The sequence below is a fragment of the Triticum dicoccoides genome, chromosome 7B (genome assembly GCF_002162155.2).
Source record: "Triticum dicoccoides isolate Atlit2015 ecotype Zavitan chromosome 7B, WEW_v2.0, whole genome shotgun sequence".
Taxonomy (NCBI): domain Eukaryota; kingdom Viridiplantae; phylum Streptophyta; class Magnoliopsida; order Poales; family Poaceae; genus Triticum; species Triticum dicoccoides.
Window position 1 is genome coordinate 648060624 of NC_041393.1, and position 5850 is coordinate 648066473.

Sequence of the window (5850 nt, forward strand, 5' to 3'; positions counted from 1 at the left end):
GACTGATTGGACGTGGGCGTCTCCGCTTCCCCACGCTGCCCCAATATCCGCCTGGCTAGGCGGCCATGATGCCCTACACATTTATTTCCTCCTCACAGGCAGCATGCTTCCTATTATCCCTTCTTCCTCGAGCTCCTGATTCCGCTCCCAATCTGACTCGAGCTCTACCCTCTCCATTTCCATGGTGCCGACCAGCACGGAGAAGGGGAAGAAGCCTCTGTCCTCAGCCAATCCACCCCCGACAATCGAGCCCACCGTCGGCCGGTCGCTGGTGCTCAACCTGGAAGCCATGGGAAAGGTCTGCCCCGCACTCGCTTCCAGCTTCAACGAGTGGGGAAAGACGGTGGCTTGGCCTGCGTCCCACGCCTCCATTGACAGGACAATCACTAAGGTTCGGTTCTTCGTCGATGCCCGGTGGGCTGGCCTAGTTCCCCCTTTCTCTGCCTTCTTCAACGCAGTGCTTTCCCATTACCAGATCCACATGATGCATCTTTCCCCAATCCATTTCCCTTCTCGCTGTCTTCGCCTTTGTTTTTGAAGCCGTGGTGGGCATTGCTCCTTCCGTCGCCCTCTTGCACCACTTCTTCTCACTGCACCTGACCAACCCCTCGTAGCGCTCGGGGTGCATGAGCTTCCAGGCTGTGGCAGATACGACTGCCTCGGGGATTGATTTTGATATTCCACCGTCCTTGAGCGGGTTCCGGACGTGGTGGGTGTATGTGGATGTCGGAGTGCTCAACCCCCTGCTTTCGCCTCCATCGTTGCCTGTTGGTCCCAACCCCGGCTGGGGCCATAAGGGGCTTGTGAGCCCTCGCCTTTCCTTCGTGTGGCCCCGGTTGAGGAGGTTGAGAGACCTCGGCGTGACTGCGCCCCGGGTGGTGAAGGAGTTCCTCCAGTGTCGCATTACCCCTCTCCAGCGCCATTCCCGGCCGATGTGGGCCCTGACCGGTGACCGAGATCACATGAGGCTTCAGGAGTCGGGGCTCTCGCCCGAAGCATTGAGGACGGTGCTTGAAGTCTTGACTGGCAACCCCTCGCTCGGCGATATGCTACAAGAGGGTAGCCTCTTGTATCTCTGCTCGAACATGATTGAGTTCGCGGGACAGATGCCTTCCTTCGACTAATGGGGGATGTGCGTAGTTGGCCTTGTGGGGCCTTGCGAGAATCTTGTCATCGTGGCTCCCCTTCTCGCTGCTAGCACCGAGCTTGCCTCGAGAGTGGTCGCAGGGAGGCAAGCATCGCTTGAGGCTGGAGGCTCGGGTGTCGAGGTGCCGACGCCGCCTGGGGCTCCCGAGGTGCCATCCTCCAGAACCCATGAAGTTTGCCCTAGGACAGTCGTTGAGGGGGATATGCAGCCTGCGGCTCCTGAGGCCGGAGCTCCTGAGACCTCGGCAAGCCGGCATGAGGCTGGGACTGATTGCTCTTCCCAGCTTGGCGCTCCTGAGGTCGACCGCTTGGGCGCCTCTCCGTCCACGTGCCGCGCTGGCCCTCACGTCAACGCATGGGCCGGTTCCGTGTGGACTTCGCCGCGCTCTGCAAGAGGAAGGAGTCTTCGAGCTGCAGTGGTGGCACCTTCCGGCCGTTGAAACATAGAAAGTACATCGCCATGGACGAGTAAGTACCTTATCCTTGTGATTCCACAATCGCTGCTTTCTCTTCTGATTGTGGCTCTTCAGGGTCCCTCCTGCCAAGCCCGCGGAATCGCCTGAGAAGCAGCCTCCTCCGGCCTCTCCTTCATCACTATCCTTGACCGTCCCAAGCCTGCACGCTGCCCCCGGCACGGGGTCGGCCGGAGAAGCAAGCCTGCCCGCAAGGTGACTTGAGCTCGTGCCCTTGCTGCCTTTCCTTCGCAACCTTGCCTGGAGCACGGCCAGCCTACCAGGGCTCCTCCTCTGGTCGTGGACGGCAGCTGGTTGGTGTCAATCCTGGGCTCCTCTTCAAGTGGCAAGCCTGCGCCGGCGGTCGTGGGGGCGCCAGCCCCCAGCCCCTTGCCGAGAAGGGGCATACCGCTTCGGGCCCGATCGATGGCGCCGACGACGGGGGGACGACGTCAGCAGCATGCTCAAGCTTGCGCGCGAACGAAGCGTCGTCCGCCACGAGTTCTCCCAAAAGACGATGGATGCGCTGGGCCAGCTTGGTGGTGAGCTTGCGGATGTAGACGTGTGCCTTGAAGCCGAGGGCCTGCGCCGGATCAAGGAGCGACGTAAGCTGAAGGTGGCCATCAACCTCGCGCGCCACCAGCATGAGCTTGAAAACGCGAATGACGAGGCGTCCCTCGCGTCCTCGTGAGAGGCCTGCTCCCGAGCTTTGGAGGAGGCACGGGAGGCAGATCGTCGCCGCGAGATTGCGGAGAAGTACGCGTGGGAGCTCCAAGATTAGGGAGTCCTCAGACAGCCGGATTATAAGCGTATGCCGGAGTGTAGGACTATAAAGATACAAGATTGAAGACTTCGTCCCGTGTCCGGGTGGGACTCTCCTTTGCATGGAAGGCAAGCTTGGCAATTCGGATATGTATATTTCCTTCTCTGTAACCAACTCTGTGTAACCCTAGCCCTCCCCGGTGTCTATATAAACCGGAGGGTTTTATCCCATAGGACAACAACAATCATAATCATAGGCTAGCTTCTAGGGTTTAGCCTCTACGGTCTCATGGTAGATCAACTCTTGTAATAATCATATCATCAAGATCAATCAAGCAGGAAGTAGTGTATTACCTCCATAAAGAGGGCCCAAACCTGGGTAAACATTGTGTCCCCCGCCTCCTGTTACCATTAGCCTTAGACGCACAGTTCGGGACCCCCTACCTGAGATCCGCCAGTTTTGACACCGACATTGGTGCTTTCATTGAGAGTGGCACTGTGACAATGAAAAAGGTTTGATGGCTCGCTTTGTTATCAAGGATAACATCACCTCTGGGGGAGCCCTGGCTTTAGGCCAAACCCTCCGACTAGGCGGCTTCGTTATGACCGCCCGTTCGGCTGCCGCGCCGACGATGACTTCTCGGGTCATTAAAAATAGCCTCCACGTCAGCTCGGAATACACCGACCATATGGATCCAATGTAGCTCTCGTCCTTGAACGAGCTCTTGGATCGCATCGCCGCCTTGGGAGTCGCTATTGACTATGATTGGATTGGGCTTAAACCCGACCAAAGAGAGATTGACTCTCCGCCGGTCACCCATCAAATAGCGGTGGTGGAGGAGCAATGCGACGATTATTCCTCTATTCTGAGGACAAACTATGTTCGGATTCCCAAGCTCTCTGATCCAGATACACGTTTGCTGGAGGACATGACCCAAACCCCGAACTTAGAATCAGACAGCGGGCCAGAAAAATTGGGCAACATCTCGGAGCCCAAACTACCAAGCTCGGAAGTTCCTCTGCCCCTGGGTCTTAGATCGGGTCAGGGTTCGGACTTAAATCCACACACCCATCCAGATACAAGCGATCTTTCCCACATTAGACAACAATCCCAAGAGACAATACATCACTTTTGGGCCAGATTCCTCCTTGTAATGAGCAAGGTCAAGGACAGTCGCGAGGAAGACACAATCTCATTCTTTTGAAAAAATTGTACGGACAAGGGAATCCTCAACTCCACAAGTCACCATGACATAGCACACTTCCCTGACTTCGCGGCCATAGTGCAGAAGTACTGTGCGACGGAAAGCGCCTGGAAAACCCAAGCAAAATTCTAGGATCCTCCGGCTCTCACTAAATCCCCCGTCCAAACTAAAAGGGTGCACTCTCGCAAGTAACCCGATCCAATTACAAAGAAACCAAAGCCCACTATAGGGGGTGGAAATGTATTGGAGGGATGGCTCAGTGGGCCATGCAAAATTCACACCACATCGGATATCATACCAACACACAACCTTAAAGCATGTTGGATACTTCGGCGGGTGGCCAACAGCGGCGAGGATCTCCTCGATAACAATATAACAGAGCATCATCCCGCAGAAAACAACAATACAATTTTGACAGTCTTCAAGACTTTCGCCTCAAATAACAGGCGCAAGAGAGCACTCCACATCCTTGCCAAAGTCTGCCAAGTTGCAGCAATAAATCCATGGAACGTCACGGCCATAACATTCAATGCCAGTGACGAACCTCAATTCCGAACAGTCCGAGCACCAGCTGCTTTGGTCCTTAGTCCAATTGTGGACAACTTCCGGCTTACTAAAGTGCTCATGGACGGTGGCAGCGGATTACACCTCATTTACGAGGAAACTGTCAACAAAATGGAAATAGACAAGAGCCGCATTGAGCAAAGCAGCACGACCTTAAGAGGAATTATCCATAGTCGGGAGGCACGATGTGCGGGAAAAATCACACTTGATGTGGTATTCGGCACTCTGGAAAATTAGAGGTCCGAAGAAATAACATTCCAAGTGGCCCCGTTCAGTAGAGGATACCACGCCCTTCTAGGGCGAATGAATTCACGAGCTTCCAAGCTATACCCCATTATGGGTACATGAAGCTCAAGATGCCCGGGCCCAGGGGAATTATCACGCTAGCCAGTGATCCGGACATAGCACTCCGTGCCGAAAATAAAACTGCCGCCCTGGCCCTTGAGGCATTATCCAAAGCCCTCGCGGCCGAAGAACTAACTACGCTGCGCTCCATAGTGGATAGGGACGATGTGATACTTGACAAATGATCCAAGTCTACCTCTTTCAAACCAATGGATGAGATAGTCAAATTCCAAGTCCACCCAACGGACTCTACAAAAACAGCATCCATCGGGGCACAACTGAACCCCACAATAGACGCCGCGCTGCGGGTGTTCTTACGCGAGAATTGGGACATCTTTGCCTGGCACCCTTCAGACATGGCAGGTATCACACGCAGGCTGGCCGAGCATAGCCTAAACATATTGAAGGGATACAGGCTGGTCAAGCAGACTCTTCAACGCTTTTGCGAACCTAAACGACAAGCCATGGGAGAGGAGCTAGCCAAGTTACTCGAAGCCGAATTCATTAGAAAAATAGAACACCCGGACTGGCTAGCAAACCTGGTGATAGTACCAAAGAAGGACAAATCCTGGCGCCTATCTGTCGATTTCAAGGACCTTAATAAGGCCCGCCCCAAGGATCCCTCCCCTCTCACCCGCATTGATCAAATCATCGACGCCGCCACAGGACATGACTCATAGTGCTTCCTTGACGCATACTCCGGATACCATGAAATCAAGATGGCGGAGTCCGATTGAGGGAGTCCTGGACTAGGGGGTGTCCGGATAGCCGAACTATCATCATCGGCCGGACTCCAAGACTATGAAGATACAAGATTGAAGACTTCGTCCCGTGTCCAGATGGGACTTTCCTTGGCGTGGAAGGCAAGCTTGGCGATACGGATATGTAGATCTCCTACCATTGTAACCGACTCTATGTAACCCTAGCCCTCTCCGGTGTCTATATAAACAGGATGGCTTTAGTCCGTAGGACGAACAACAATCATACCATAGGCTAGCTTCTAGGGTTTAGCCTCCTTGATCTCGTGGTAGATCTACTCTTGTAATACCCACATCATCAATATCAATCAAGCAGGACGTAGGGTTTTACCTCCATCAAGAGGGCCCGAACCTAGGTAAAACATCATGTCCCTTGTCTCCTGTTACTATCCGCCTAGACGCAAAGTTCGGGACCCCCTACCCGAGATCCGCCAGTTTTGACACCGACATTGGTGCTTTCATTGAGAGTTCCTCTGTGTCGTCACCAATAGGCTCGATGGCTTCTTCGATCATCAACTACTACGCGGTCCAGGGTGAGACCTTTCTCCCCGGACAGATCTTCGTATCCGGCGGCTTCGCGCTGCGGGCCAATTCGCTTGGCCATCTGGAGCAGATCGG